The sequence below is a fragment of the Rhincodon typus genome, chromosome 1, assembly GCF_021869965.1.
Source record: "Rhincodon typus isolate 14 chromosome 1, sRhiTyp1.1, whole genome shotgun sequence".
Taxonomy (NCBI): domain Eukaryota; kingdom Metazoa; phylum Chordata; class Chondrichthyes; order Orectolobiformes; family Rhincodontidae; genus Rhincodon; species Rhincodon typus.
In genome coordinates, this window is record NC_063332.1 from 80,348,179 (window position 1) to 80,365,201 (window position 17,023).

Genomic DNA, 17,023 nt, shown 5'->3' on the forward strand with positions numbered 1-17,023 from the left:
CTTGGCCTGCTGTGTTCATCCAGCTCTACACCTTGTTATTTCAGTCGTAAATGTTCTCTGCTTTTTCTGCTTAATTAATTTTCAAAGCATTTCAGAAACTTACTTCTTATTCCGTACCTTCCTAAATTTTCAATAAATGATTTATGATGTTATCAAAAGCCACCACTTCCTCGAATTTCTATTCTCAACAAAATTTCTTGTAATTTCCCAGAAATGCTCATTTATTAGACAACTGCTTCCTCCCGTGAATTCACAATGAGTCTCCCTCATTAGACTATAACGGTTTTCAGCATTTCATTGTCCCCTCTTTGACACTTCCTAACAATTTACTCACAACAGAATAAACTCATGGATTTATAGTTTTCCAAGTCTCCTCTACAATACCTTTCCGAGAAAATTGCATTCCTATAATCCACCGTTTTGTCTTATTCATTCAGTTATTTATCCAAAGAGGGACTTTCGTCATCTTGCAAAGAAGAAAGAATCACCTTAACAGAAAGGCCAATAATCAAAGCTGTACATTAATTCTGCTTATAGAATAGAATATTGGTTTTGTTGAGGTTGGTTGGCTCACCAAGCTGGTTTGTTGTTCTGCAGACGTTTTGTTACCCTGCTGAGTAACATCCTCAGTGCAGCCTCCGATGAAGTGTCGGTGTGTTTTCCCACCTGGTTTTTAAACTCTGGAGTCCGTTGAACTGGATTGCCTCACTTCCAGTTTTCCTTAGTAGTGGAGTATATATGGGGTGTATATGCAACACACTGCAGCAGCACAGAACTACGCCAAGAGGAAGAAGAATACCTCTTCCAGGTTTTCAAGGGTCATGGATATCCAAAAAACTGGGTCAGAAGATGCCTACACGAACAACATCAGGAAGATACTACACGCCCCGACACACTCATCACACTACCCTACATCAGGAACACATCGGAACTAACCACAAGACTCCTACGTCCGCTGGGCATCAGAGTGGTACACAAGCCCACATCAACTCTGCGACAACTGCTCACCCGAACTAAGGACTCACTCCCCGCCAAGGACAGGACCAATGTCATCTATAAGATCTCCTGCAGAGACTGTGAGAAACACTACGTCGGACAAACAGGAAGGAAACTAATAACAAGGGTACACGAACACCAACTGGCTACAAAAAGACACGACCAATACTCACTCATCTCAATCCACATGGACAAGGAGAACCACCAACTCGACTGGGACAACACCAAAATCGTGGGACAAGCTAAGCAGAGACAGGCACAGGAATTCCTAGAAGCCTGGCACTCTACGAAGAAAGCCATTAATAAACACATAGAACTCGACCCCATAAATACTCCACTACAAAGGAAAACCGGAAGTGAGGCAATCCAGCTCAATGGACTCCAGAGTTTAAAAACCAGGCGGGAAAACACACCGACACTTCATCAGAGGCTGCACTGATGATGTTACCCAGCATGGTAACGAAACGTCTGCAGAACAACAAACCAGCTCGGTGAGCCAACCAACCTCAACACCCACAACCCAAGCCACAAATCTACTCCAAAACCTTAGGGAATATTGGTTATTAGAGAAAAGGGAAGCAAAAGGGGAAGTAATAGTGCTAAAGGCCAATAAGCCCCATGGACATGTTGCATCCAAGGATATTTAAAGAAATAGCACTTTACCTGCACTTCACTCAATCTAGCCTACTGCATTTGCAGCTCGCAATGTAGTCAGCTCTACAATGGGCAAGTGAAGCATAGATTGGGTGACTGTTATGCAGAACACCTATGTTCTGTCCACAAAAAAGCCTCTGAGCTTCCAGTTGTTTGCTACTTCAATGCACCACTTTGTTCCCTGGTCAGCATCTCTGTCTCAGGCTTGCTGAGTGCTCCGGTGAAATTCATTTTCCGCTTGGGAACTCTACAGCCTTTAGGACTCAATATTGAGTTCAACAACTTAAGGGCTTGAGCACCTTCCCCATGCTCTCCCCCATTCTCACACACCAGACCTTGGTTTGAGGGAAGGCAATGGCCAAGTGGTATTATCGTTGGATTGTTAATCCAGTGACCTAGATAACATTTTGGGGACCTGGATTCGAATCCCACCACACAGATGGTGGAATTTGAATAAAATATCTGGAGTTAAGAATCTAATAATGACCAAGAATCCATTGTTGATTGTCAGAAAAACCCACCTGGTTCACTATTGTCCTTTAGAGAAGGAAATGCCATCCTTACCTGGTCTGGCCTACATGTGAGTCCAGACCCACAACAATATGGTTGACTCTGAACTGCCCTCTGGGCAATTAGGGATGGACGAGAAATGCTGCCTAGCCAATGACGCCCTCATCCCTTTAATGAATAGAGGAAATAAATCACATGAGCTGCTTCCACACGCAACACATTGTTAGCCACCAGTAGTCCCCATTAGCAACTATTCATTCTTGTGGGCTGAGCATTACCCACTTCTTTATCTGCCCAACTGTCCTTCTCTCTCTTTGAGCTCTATCTCCACCTATCTCTTACTCCTTATCCCCTCCCCCAACTCTGTCTTCGGCATAAAAGACTGCTTTTTCCCAGCTATCATCAGTTCTGACACAAAATGTTAACTTTGATTCTCTCCATAGAATGGAGGGGAATGAACGAGGGGCAGGATAGTGGATTGAAGAATATCAGCACAGAAATCTGATGGCCTGAAAGACAAATTTGTGCTTCGTTTCTTATTGTCTAACCATAGCATTTCTTGATATGTATCAATGACTAAGACTTGGATGTACATGGCACAATTGCCAAACTTACAGGTGATGCATATTGAGGAAGTATTGTACCAGATCTTCTAGTGCCTGGATAGACAGAGACCAGGCATATGACCACATATGTGTAATGACTCGAGACCCCATGGATGCTCAGCTACATTGACTCTGTGGGAACTGCCTGAGAGGCTTGAACTTCGAATGGACAATTGTCACGATCCCCAGAACTCTGTTAAAAAAGTCTTTGACTCTGAATCGAACAAAACCCTCTGTGCGCCAACTTTCTGAGTTGCTTTTTTTTTAAAAACGTGCAGCTGTTCAGGCATGTTATGACCTAGCTTTAGGATAGGTGGGACTTGAATTCAGACCTTCTGGCCCAGGGGTAGGGACATGATGACTGCACCACAAAGTATGCGATACAATATTGATATTTTCTAATCAACCAGTTCAGAGGTATTATTACACACCTCCGAGGGAGGTAGAACTTGAACCCAAGCCTCCTGATCCAGAGGTAGGGACATGACTGTATCACAAAATATGTGATACAATTTTAACCTCTGAGAGTTATTTTAAACACCTGCATGTTCTACTTACAGCACGTGGACGGGGTTTAATTTAGTCTCTTGAGGTAAGTTTGTGTTCGTTTTGCTGTCTGAGTTATGTTTCATTGGCTGGAGGTTGCTTATGCCATTTTGAGGATAGAAAAATTGCATGAATTAGGGCACAAATTGCACACCACCTTTCCTTTTATGTTCTCAGCTCCAAATTATAAATATCATTACTGAAGGATCATTTTAAATAGAAGCATTTTGTTAGCATTTAACATTCAGTCTCTTGAAACTCTTTACAGGTGTTTTAAGGATGAGAGTGAGATGACACTGCACTTTCCTGTGGTTCTTGGTTTGTTCCTGCATTTTTGATGGGTAATTTTAGTCTTTTTTTCAGCTATTGCATTGCTTTTTATTCATTGTCTACTGCAAAAACAGGTTTGACTCTCACTGCAAAATCTCTACACTGTTAGTCCCTGCAAATAACGCTGGTTCTGTTTGAAATAACTCCACGGAGGCTGGTATCCCTTCACTAAGGCACCCTTTATTTACGCGCAGAGTCCTTGATTCTAATCCAGCTCCCACTGAGCCAGCTTTCAGAGAATCAGGATGTCTGACACTCCTGTTCTTATCTGTCAGCCTAGGGTCCCCGATTGGACCAGGTTAACAGCCCCAAACAAGGAACTCCTATTCTGTCTGGTTCACATGGCTGACCTTATTACAATGACTATATCCCTTCCCTTCTGAATCTGAGGACATAAACTAGTTCTCCTTTTTCTTTTGAAGCTCTACCTGGAGCGTTTTAGCACCAGGCTAGGTTCCTCAAACTCAGCCTGTGATACAGGTGTCATGTAGTGCACAGTAGCTCATCTCTTTGCGCCGGAGTGTCTCAGAAGAAATTCATTCTCTACCTTCAGGCAGCAAAGTGTCAAGTTGGTGACATCCACTGTGTCCATCTCAGGTTCTGAGGTATCTTCAAAGCTTGACAGAGAGGGAGAACCCATGGGTTCCAGAATAGTCGGAAAGGCTGCTGAGGAACCAGACATGTTTTGCATCCACGCTGTGTGTGAGTTTGCAGCCTGCACATGGTCCATGGGCTTGTTCAGGACTGTAGCACCTACCCGAACATTTTACGTCACTGGACATGACCTCGCATCAACCATAACTCTTATCCTTGCATGGCTACTCCCTTGATTCCTACACCAAATTTTGTTCCCTGAAGTAAACTGTCTTTCTTGCTCAGTAGAGTCTTGTGTGGCATTGGCAATCCTGAAGCCAATTCACCCTCCCTCCCTCCAGGTCTGGCACGATCACCTGGTGTGGAGTCTTCTCTCCATTAGCAACTCTGCTGGAGCTATCCTTGTAGTTGCACGAGGGATGCTCCTGTAATCAAATAAGAACCGGGATTTTTTTTTCTCATGAAGCTGGAGGCTGTTGCTTTAAGCCTACCTTCAAAATTTGGACTGTTCTTTTTGCCAAACTGTTGGATGATGGATGGTATGGAGCCATCCTTATAGGTCAAATCCCATTCGACTTTAGGAAATACTCAAATTCCCTACTGGTAAACAATGGCCTGTTGTCTGTGATCAAAACTTCCAGGAGTCCAGGTATTGCAAAAGATGCACGCAGGTTTTCTATCTTTGTCCCTATGTTTGACGAATGAACTCGAGCACATCCAACCACTTTGAGTGGGCATCCTCAATGACTAAGAACATTCAGCCCATGGAAGGACCTGCAGAGTTGATGTGTAATCGAGTTCAGGGTTTTCCCGGCCATTCCCACAAATGTGGGGGAGCTGCTGGTGGTACTTTTTTGTCCATTTTGGCACTCTGGGCACTGCCCCACCAATGCAGCGATGTCTCCACCCTGCCCTCGCCACCAGACATAATGTTTTAACAATATCTTCATTTTGGAAACCCCTGGATGACCCTGGTGGAGTTCAGTCAGTACCTGGCAGCAATCTTTGCTCGGGACAAGCACTCTTTCTCCTCATAGTAATATGCCATCCTCTACTGTGATTTGGTCTCTCTTGGTCCAAAAAGATTTCAATTCTGCTTGTGATGGCCCTTTGGATTCCCCCCTCACCAGCAGCTGTTTCAGTTTTGCCAGGACTGGATCTTTCTGTGACCAAAGTCTGATATCGTCAGCTGTGACTGCAAGTGTATCCAGAAAATTTAAAACCATTACAGATTTTTCCAGTGGTGATACCACCTGTGAGTGTATCTGCCAATGGGAGGCAGCTCAATGCATCCACATTTACTACTTAGCCTCATGGATGGTGTTCCAACTTGTAACTATATGCACTTAGTATTAGAGCCCACTGCTGAATTTGGCCTGAAGCTATGGGTGGCACTGCCCTGTCCTCTTTAAGTAGCCCTAGCAGGGGTTTGTAGTCCATTATTATGACAAAATTACATCTGTAAAAACATTGGTGGAACCTCCTGACTCCAAATATGACCGCCAAACCTTCTTGGTGTATCTAGGCGTATTTACACTTTGCATTAGCCAAAGTTCTGGATGCATACGCTATTGGGCATCCCTTTCCTTTGGACCACCTATGAGCGAAGACTACCCTGATGCCATATGGGGAGGCATTGCATGTAAATACCAGATCTCAGTTGGGAACATGGTGTGCCAACACCTTAGAGGATGATAGCTGTTTCTTCACTTCCCTGAAAGCTATGGCTTGGCTACGCAGCCATTTCCAAGGCTGAACCTTTTTTAGGAGTTGATGCAAAGGTGCCAGGATGGAGGCATGTATGAATTTTCCATAATAGTTCATCAGCCTAAGGGAAAGACCGATGCTCTGGTACAGACACGGGAGCTGCGGCACTTTTGAGATTCCTCACTTGATTTTCCAATGGGTGTAACCTGGTCTTGTTGACTCTGACTCTGGAACCCAACTAGGTCACTTCAAGTGCCTGGAACACACATTGTTTCCCTTGTAAAGAGTATTCCTGCCTGGGGGAAATGTCTCAGGGCTATGTTCAAGTTCTCTAAGTGCTCTTCATTGGTCTTCCCTGTTATTAGCATGTCATCTGGATAACTGGCGATCTGGGGTAGATCTTATAAAATGTTCTCCATCATCTGCTGAAAAATTGCACAGGCTGACAGTACCCCCTTATAGGTGTTAATTGTAGCATACTTCTGGGAATCCTCATCCAACTGCAATTGCAAGTATGCATGGCTCATGTCCAGCTTTATGAAGGAGAGCCACCTCTTCCAGCTTTGCATATAAATCCTCTATGTGAAGGATGGGGTATTTATTCAGCTGCAAAAAGTGGTTTTCTATTTGTCTAAAATCCCCATAAAGGTGACCTGACCTGTCGGGATTCACAGTTGGTATGACTAGTGCTGCCCATTCTGCAAACTGTACTGGTTCGATGATTCCTTCACTTTCCAGCCTCCTAATTTCTGCCTCTACTTTTCTCATAAGGAAAATGGCACAGGGAGGGGGGGAAGGGGTGGCTTGAAGAATCATGTAATTGCTTCGTGGTCAACGTGCCAAGTGGCCTTGTCTCCTTTGATTGCCCCAAGACCTTCCTGAAAAACGTCCAGGTATCTAATTAGGACTTCACTTGGGCACCATTTTCCAATCGAAAAATGCTGAGCCGTTCTCGGTGAATCTCTCTCAACCAATTCTGCCCCAATAGGTTTGGGCCCGAGCCTTTCACTACAATCGGCAGTAACTGAACCAGCTGCTTCTCATAAGAAACTGGAACCAAAGTTGTATCCTTAATCTGTAAAGGTTCCCAGTCTAGCCGAGGTTTTGTGGAAACTTAAAGGTTGGAGCCCAGAGCAAATTTTGTTAAAGACTGTGCCATGCAATCATTGAAATGGCTGTGCTGGTATTGACCTCCATTAGAACTGGGAGACCATTTAACCAGGCATTTATTTTGATTGGTTCTGATTTGGATGTTGCTAAGCAATTTAACTGTTCCAAACCAGATGGTGATGAACTTTCCAGGGTGTGTACTCTCCTGGATACCCACCTATGAGTTCAGTTATTCAATTCAGGCCTATTGGAACTCTTTTGCCACCTTGAGTCTGCGTAGCAGCAGCAACGGCAATGACTTGCTGGCCCGGATCCTGAAGAAAATTTTAATTGTTTAGCCGAGGTTTGGCTTTATTTTTGGGGATTTTCTGTGGGCTGACCTAGAGTCCCTCTGTTCAGGATATGTCCTGAATGAGAATATGTAGTTGCTTTCACTCGAGTGGTGTTTCCCAAGCTCAGTCAGACTGGTGAGGATATCCTCTTCCATTGGAATACCCTGCAACTCATATGCTGCAGTTGCCACATTTTTCAATAATAAAGCCGGTTGTAGCGCCTGTTTGAAGTCCAGTTGGCCTTCAGCTAGTGGGCACTTTTGCATAGTTATATCATTAATCCAACTCTCGTCCCCACTGAAAATACTGCACAGATGCCAATGTCCTGTCACCAAGTCACCCTTTATATATACATGGAAAGTTCTTGACACTGTTCCAGCTCCCTCAGAGCCAGCTCTCAGAGTGAACAGATCCTTTGACCCTCTTGTTCTTATCTGTCACCCAGGGCTCCCTGATTGGACCGTATCAACAGTCTTAATCAGGGATCTCATATTCTGTCAAGTCGACCTGGCTGACAACGTAGTTGCAATCACTACGTTGTTTGCGGCAGTAAACAGTAACATAATATCTACCTGGAACTTAAATCCCTTTTTGAGCTCCTTCAGATTAACCAAGAGCAGTGTACTACTGATGCTTGGCTTACCAAGACTAATGGTTTTGCCAGTTGTTTGGTAAATCGCTACCAATAACACAAATGCATTCTATACACTTTTTGGATGCAGAATGTAAAGAATACTGGTCCATTTCAAAAAGGCTGTGACTTCATGGTAGGAAGTGATTCTAATTTATAAACGTACAGTTGATATGGAAATATTATACAGTTGCATCATTGGTATCCTTAAATCTTTCTAATACCACAGTCACCCTTGTCACAATACTTAATAGAATATTAATTGTTGATGTGTGAATCTTTGGGGACAACAGATATGCTTTTAAACTATAGTTTTTATGCTAGGAGGAAATCCATGAATCAGAACTGAAAGAAAGTGTACAAGGCTCACATTTCAGTCTGGATATAAACAAAGGCATGGAATGAAATAAACAGGCTGAACCAAAACTTGAGTTCTTCTGATTACATTGCGGTGACCTATTGTAAAGCCTTGAAAAATTATCCAAAATGAAATGCTTCATTATTATATTCTTTGAACTATCAGACGGAACAGCAGGGTTGGGATGCTAATAATGATTATAATGTCAAACACTTTCCATCTCTACTAAAGCTCTAGCCAGGAAGACAAATCCTACACTTTGTAGGGAACAAGTATTTTAATTAAAATTCAAAGTCACCTCAGCTGCAGCAATACTTAAAAAGTGTCATTGAATCTCATGAACACTGTTATCTTCTGTTTAATTTCTGTTCATCACCCATGACTTTCTGACCCTGGTGAAAGTGCTACCCACTGAGCCATGGCTGATCCCTATAATATGCTTAAAGAATTTCAAACGGGAAGCCAGCAGTGACTGCACTGTTCTTGGGGTTAGGATGTCATGAAGGACCAAGCTACTAGACAAAATTAGGTGAGGGGTTTGCAGGGTTGCAGAAAAGTGGCAAGGTGTGGGTGTGAGTGAGGGATGGGAAGAATTCAGAGGACAGGGAGACACATTGAACCCAATATCTATTTTTCATTACTGGAGCTGAGAGAGACATATCAGTCACTGTGCATGAAAAACTATTGTAAGCATTCATTTGCTACAGTAATGTACCCAATATAGATAAATCCTTCATGCAGTTTTAATTATTTAACAATGCTTAATGCATTTTTTTAACTCTTGAGTATCAGCTTTACTACTACTGCGATCCCCATTTAGACTGCTATCTAATAATATGGTTTTGTTTTAGCATGGTTTTCATAATGGGAACTTGTTCAAATACTGCTGCTAACTATAACCTCAGTTTTTTGGTGTTAAGCCTCAACAGCCTGAATGGACTGGTCCTGTTCTTATGCATCCATATTCCAGTCTGTCTTGCGCAGATGTTGAAATATTGTAACTTGCCAAATTGAGGGGTGACATCTCCCCCTGGTGCTGCTGATGGGACAGAGATGGATTCCTCGTTTCCGCAGGTGGAATGGTAATGATTGCTGTTGGGATAGGGATCCATTCCTGGCCATTCCTTCTTCCTGTCACGAGTCAGGGGCATTTTTCTGCAGCCACCCTTGGCTCTTCCATTGGTAATTCCAGCGAGAGTCAGTAGTAGCAGTAGGTACTATCTACAAGATGCACTGCAGAAGATCACCAAAGATCCTCAGACAGCTTCTTGAACATCCATGACCACTTCCATCTAGAAAAACAAAGGGAGGTGCACTTTTAGCAGTCTGATCAACTTATTCAGCCATCTTCAATGATGTCTGTATCTGAAATCCACTCATATATACATGTTACACTCCCAGCCTTGGCATGTCTCTCTATTCTTGTATCCCCTTTAAAATTATACTGTTTAGATTTATGTGACTTCCTCTAATTTTCCTTAAATCTGTTACTTCGTACTTTTATCATTGCATTTCATCCAAAATGTGTCTCACCATTTCAGCTGTTTGTCTTCATCTTTCTGAAGTCTGTTATTATCCTCATTGTGTTCTGAGTTGTGAGATGGTTAATAAAAAGCAACAAATTGTAGGCAACCTTGTGACGAGCATTGTTAATTGGTTGAAAGGTTGGAGATAGAAACAGGCACAAAGAATCCAATCATTGGCTGTAGAATTTAATGTGAGGCGAGATTCTTAGGTTGGAAATGGTGCTGGGTATGTCCTGACAATGGCACCACCAACCAACGTGCCAGTTTCCCATTCCCATTGATGAAGCACATAAAGATGCTCGGGTTTGGGACGTTAAATAGCCTTCATGCATAATGATATGACTGATAAGGTTGAAAAATCTTCATGACACAGCTCTACTGCATCCTTTTTTTTTTAATTGCTTTTCGATTTTGAATGCTAGGACATCCTGATTCCCCAGCTCCAAACTGTCTGACATGACCCAATCCATAACAGGCACACTGAATACTAATTTACACAAGCAAACAACTTAAAGTTGATGGTACATGTATATATCATCTCCAAGACAGTCAATTTTTTACTGCCCTTTCCAAGCCCCAGGAATTGTTTTTGTTAAAGACTGGTTTCGTTTTCTGACATTTTCAGAGGAGGGAGTGGTCTCAATTTTTCATAACCTGAACTATTTGCATATACTTCCAGCTTAATCTGCTCAGATAGTGGTTACTTCCAGAGGTCTTTTTCCCTACATATTTAAATGCTTGTGTTGCTAAAGCATGTAAGGCTAAAGGTTAAGGAATGGAGAATGGGATTTGAATAGCTAGTTGGTTGTTTTTGTCTAGTGCAGACTCAATGGGCTAAATGGCCTCTTTCTGTGCTATAGATCTCTGTAGACCTCTGTAACTCTATAAGTGGAGGATGAGCTGTCACACGGTTTCCTCAGGGTGGATTGAGGAGTCACTTTATGACACAGTCAATTTTTAATGGCTATCGATTCAATTATGAGCTGTTCCAATACAATTTTGTTTGAAATTTTTACTCATGGGTTTTGAGAATATTTTATTGTGATTTCATCCAGTTTGCTTGATTTGACTAGCAATATTGTAGATGCATTCCTCTTATACATTTGGAATAGCCTTTGGCACAAGCAAAGGTTCTTTGGTACAGGTCATATAGTATATTGGTAATTGAATGGGAAGGTGATGGCCTAGTCGTATTATCACTGGACTATTAATCCAGAAATCCAGATAATGTTCTAGGGACAGGTATTCGAACACCACCATGGCAGATGGTGGAAATTGAATCCAATTTAAAAAAGGGTCTGGAATTAAGAGTCTAATGATGACCATGAATCCATTGTCGATTCTCAGAAAAACCCATCTGGTTCACTAATGCCCTTTAGGAAAGCAAATCTGTCATTCTTACCTGCTCAGGCCTACATGTGACTCCAGACCCACAGCAATATGGTTAACTCTTAACTGCCATCTGGGGCAATTAGGGATGGGCAGTAAATGCTGACCTGGCCAATAACACCCTCATCCCATGAATGAATAAAAAAAATCTAATAGGACAGATGTTGCAACATTTTCAATGGCCACCTAAATATGCATTCACACTGGAATGTTTAGGTGATCTGGTGCCTTGGCAAACATTGTGAAGTTCATCCTTGTGTATTTGACCAGTAAAAAGTATAACTAATACATAATTATCTACCTATGGGATGTCGTTCTTACTCAAGATGGTGTTGGAGAAATATTACAATATTGAGCAATGTCAGCCACTTCGCTGCTCACTAAACTGAATGGAGAATCCATAGAAAGGGACTGATAAATCTGTTGTACATCTGGAATCATTAAGGCCTTGTTTCTGTTCGAGCCTAATCAATCCATCTAATTCCGAGCTACAAGATCTCTAGCTATGACCATACATTAAAGATTTTGTATCTAGTTATGCCATTCTCCCAAGTCTCAAATTTCTGTTGAAATCAGTACTCCACATTATTCTTTGCTGAATCTCTGCTGAATATTCTTATTAATGAGCAGAGCTGGCATTTTTTTACTGTACTGTTGGGACATGTTGTTATTGTGGAGTTCTTTGGAGGATGGTCAGATTTCATATCCAAAGATAGGTTACCTTTGGTCGATGATTATTAAACTTAGTGCTTATTAAACTGTCAACTTTGAGTCTAAGGTTTTTGTTAATTGATATTTAAGTCCCTGCTAAGTTCCAGGAAATCATCTTCAACCAGGCTCAATAAAGTTCAAAAGTTTATATTCTGGTCGGTAGCCTGATCTATTCTTATTACCTGCAAGGATCATTATATTCCTGAAGATCTGCAGTTTTATTTTGACCTGTGTTTAATGTCCAGTTCTGTTCAACCATGTGTGACCGCCAGCCTTCACCAACAACATTAGTTTGAAGGTCAGTCTGTTCTCATTCATCTATGTAGCTTTTTATTTGAACTATATTAAAGTTGCATCATAGTAAGTCCTTCCTTTTTCATAACTGAGTTGCTGAAGAACAATTTTCAACTTTGTCCTCCTGACATGGAGTTTCACCTGCTGGAAATGTGAAAATTCAAGTACGTTCTTTGCATAATCTTAATTTTATAAATGTCTTGAAAATTGTACATATGGCATATGTATTCATTTGTGATGTAAGTTCCTAAGAAACAAGATTCCCAACACATGGCAAAATCAGAAAACGTTATTCCTGGATAAGTTGATAAATCCGTTGTTACCGTTTTAATCAGGAGAATGTTTCATTCTCACCATCAATTGGAAGAGGATTGTTGATTTCATGTCAGCTGCACAGAAAGTGTCTTGTTTTTCTGTTCACTGAGCTCAGGATTTTAGAAAGTGTTCACACTTATTTGTCTCTTGTGGTAGTTTGGTACTAAGCAGCTCATAGTGTAATTGTTAATTCTTTGTTGTTGCCATCTAACCACAAAAAAGTCCCAGAGGTCCAGCTGCATCCTAGTTTTCACTGACAATGTTTATCAGCTGTTACATATCTCATGCTGTTACATTTGGCTAGCATCTATGCATTTACACAAGATGGCTTGTGCCAGTATCATGATTTTCCTGTCTAGGCCTCCATTCCACCTAGCTTGGTGAGGTGGATAGCATGTGATGAATGCAAATAATGAAAAGAGTGTGCTCGGAGATAGCAAGAACTGCAGATGCTGGAGTCAGAGTCAATACAGTGTGGAGCTGGAGGAACACAGCAGGTCAGGCAGTATCAGAGGAACAGGAGAGTCGACGTTCACCAGTCCTTATGAAGGGTCTAGGCCTGAAATGTTGACTGTCCTGTTCCTCTGATGCTGCCTGACCTGCTGTGTTCCTCCAGCTCCACATTGTATAGAAAAATAGTGTGCTTACTGTTAGTATAGAATTTTCAGTGTTCTTTGAATGCTAGCATTATTTACAAATTCCAATTTCTCTCAGCCATCCTTTCTGGATTTCTTTCTGAGTTGGTTAGGTAATGTTGGGTAAGATTAGTAGACACAGCTCTAAGTGAACAGATTTCGAACATGGGCCCTGGGAAATATGCAGGTTGTCAGCAGCACACATTGTAAGCAAATTATTCCAGGTGCCCAGCATATAATATTTTAAAAACTAACCAAGTTCGGCAAGTTTTTACGGTGTGCCAAGGGTTATCATTTAAAGAACAAAGGAATATATAGCAGGATAGCTAAGTTCAATTTACAGTTTCTTATTTGAGTGAACAGTTTGTTTTTTACTTGTTAACTTGAGCATTTGTGAGCTTACTTCTGTTTGTAATCCTTCGAGGTTGCTTCTGGATTCCTCTTCTGTTGTTGTTTTCATTCTTTCTGTAGCTACTGTATCATCTGTTATCTTCCTACACCTTGCTAATTGGTCAATTTAAGGAATAGCCTATGCATATTCAGTTGCATCTTCCCTGATAGTAATATTTTATACTGCTGTACTATTCTGGGGTATCATTTCTAATACTCCTTCTGCTTTTTGCGTCAGCAAAAGAGGTGGGAAAGATTCTGTGAATAAAATTTAAGGTTGAGGTTGTTGTACTTTACAACCACAAATTGGTTAATAAGAGTAGATCAGTGGTAGATGACAACCGTGGAAGATGTTCAGTGGAATGGAGTGGAGAAAGAAGAAAGTAATGATGAATTGATTATGCTGTCCATTTTGAATGAATTAAATCCCAGGTTTCAAAGATACCTTACATTGAAGGTGCATACATTTCAGGACAGGACCAGTGAATCACATTTGTGCCCTATGTTTTCAATCATTGGTAATATAATAGACATTGTAAACTAATGGGCTTGTAGAGGCAGTTCTAGCATACTATGGTAATTTGGATCAGCTGAATTTAAAACAAGTTGAAATTCAGCTCAGCAGATCTCACAGCATCTGTGGAGAAAAAGCAGAGTTAACATTTTGAATCCAGTGTCTCTTCTCCAGCAATTTCTGTTTTTGTTCCAGATCTTCAGCATCCATAATTCTTCATTTTATTGAAATTCAGCTCAATGTTCAAGGTTGACATTGACTGGAATTTTAAAGTTCATTTGGAATTGGCTTGGAAGCACGCTGTAAAATTGGAATAGTAGATAGCAGACCAGAAAGTTATGATGACAATAATTACTAAATGTATCATTGGATCTGTCAAATTCTATAGGCTGAGAGAACAGAAATTGCGTGCTAAAATCAACAAGCTTTTTTTCACAATCATTGGCAAATTCTAGCTCAGTATAAAAAAAACTTGGGTCAGTATTAAAGATGGTTTTATCTTCTGATGTCGCCATATGACTGAGGCAAATCTTTTAAAATTGGTTTTGTTGAAGTGCCACTTTAGCTAAGTATTGGGGAATAATGTTAAGAGGTCCGTGTTAAGAAGGTTGGCCATTGTAAATCTTAATAAGTGGTAGCATTTTAGTGCTTAGAACAGATTTTATTGTCACTGGCAGATGTCAGTTCAAATTGTTCAGCATTTTTGAATGAAATTAGGTTGGTGCATTATTCTAAATATACATATTGGCACAGATTCTATGCATCCTTTTGAGGAATATTGATTCTCTTCTGTAATTGGCACAGGATAAATTAGCTTCTCCCTGAATGTGCCAAAATTGGTGGGACCCATCAAAGGAGAAAAGAGTGTTGTATGATTTAATATTTTAGAAACTTAAACAATTTCATTCAGAAGAGTGAAAAGCTAGTAGATTGAAGGTTGCAACCCTGCATATGAAATGGACTGTGCAACTGGCTTAGAAAGAAAAAAAATGGAAGCAGAAATATGGAAATAATTTCTCGGGACAGATAAACATTAACAAAATACAAATTTACTTTGAAATAACCAGTATTTTTTAAGCAATATTTGTAGAGTAGCACATGAAGGATATCTGGAACAACAACAGGTTAAATTTTGCGGTCCAAATCTTTGCCTTGTCAGGTCAAGTCAGGGCTCATTTAGGTACTCTGCAGTAGGTACTCGATTTTAGGACTCTTAGCAACAAAAGTTTTCATCAGCCTAGGATAAGCGTGCAGTTGGTGAGCTGACACTCTACACTTGTAACTTGACCAGTTCTGTTTCAGGGTAGGCATTTCATAGCCCTACTGCAATTTTCATGGAGTCAGGGCTGCCTGTCAGAAGAATATTGAAGCATCAGCTAGATTTGGTAACCTTTTGAAAGATAAGCTTAGCTGATGCAGCATGGCCCCCTACGCATCCTTCATGGTCACCATGTCTTCACCAGGATTATTTCCCGAGTATGCATTATGCGTAGAACCAACGGCAAGAAATGGTGATAGGAAAAAAAAATCTGCTTTTTCCCTATAATCCTATAAAAGTGTCAGTGGATAGGGGCATTCTAATATCTGTAACAGATGCTTAACCCACCTCACTCCTCTTAATCTTCAAAGAAATGTGCAGACATTGACAAAAAAAAAGAATAATTTATTACTACCTCATAAAAATGTTAATGAAGCGAAGTCAACACTCGCAGTTTGTCTTAGTAGTCTCCTACGGAGCTTATGTTTTTGTGAGTCTTGAGGCTCAACCAAGCATTCATAACAAACCCTTCTGGATACTATATCAGCAGATGGCTAGACATATTGTTCTTCATTAGAAAAAACTTGAAGGAAAAGCTCAGAGAAATAAAGGAATTGAGAAAGCAAAAGACCTCCTCCACAGTATCCTATGACTGGTGCCATTGAACTGTTTTCCCAGTATATCTTTCCACCTATAATACAATTTTGTTTTGGCTCTGTCTGGTCCAGTAAGACTACTGGTGACTTTAGAGATTTTTGATGAGGGTTAGAGTTTTAACTAGGGAGGTTGATATGTCGACAGTTCATAGTCATTTCTCTGTGGTTAGAATCTATTTATTTCTACTAAGTAGTATCTCTTGTTATGTGTAGTAACCTGGACCATGTTTTCTGATAACCTGAATCTGACAGCCAGGTAAACTAGGGACTTTTGGGAAAGAAAAACTGAATTTTACATTAAAAGGCTGTGTAAGGGAATAGAGCCCTGGAGCAAGTGTGCTGCATCCCATTTGATATAAATACCACAGCGTGGGTGGAATTTACACAGTCTGGAAAGAACATTGGAATGAAAGAGACTCAACATATGGACATAAATACATAAAGAAAATAGATTCATGATTGTGTAATATAACTATCTGTAGGAGGCTGGGACAAGATTACCATTTGCTGTTGTATTTAGCATGAGATATAATAAAGAAGTGTTACTTTGAAGTATAACTGAAGACCATCCTTGAATTGATTTTGCCTCACCCAGTTCCAAACATAAAACTAATTGTGTGGCATAAAAGCGCACAAGAAACACTTTGGAGCTGGCTGAGTCATTGTACAATTATGCTTTATTCTCATGTTGCGATGTTCGGAAACTAACTCCGTCTGACTAATTTGTTCTGTGGGTGGTGCTGTTCTGAGGAATAACACACATGTTTACGATTTCATTATGAACATGAACAAAGTAATGTTCTCTTGATGTTTTAATTTTTATTATGTGTTGTATTAATTTTGACTAGAGGGTTATTATTCTTGTCACATAACTCCTGATGTTTATATTTGTGGTAGCAGGGCTTTATTTGCATATAAATCATTAGTTAAACATGTATATTTTTGTATATGACTGCAGGAAA

General features: G+C 40.7%; 1 protein-coding gene across 1 annotated transcript in view; it reads left to right on the top strand.

The window, feature by feature from the left end:
• The window catches only part of gabra2a (gamma-aminobutyric acid type A receptor subunit alpha2a), a 202,275-nt gene that overhangs the window by 49,990 nt on the left and 135,262 nt on the right, over window positions 1-17,023 (top strand). The window lies entirely within an intron of this gene.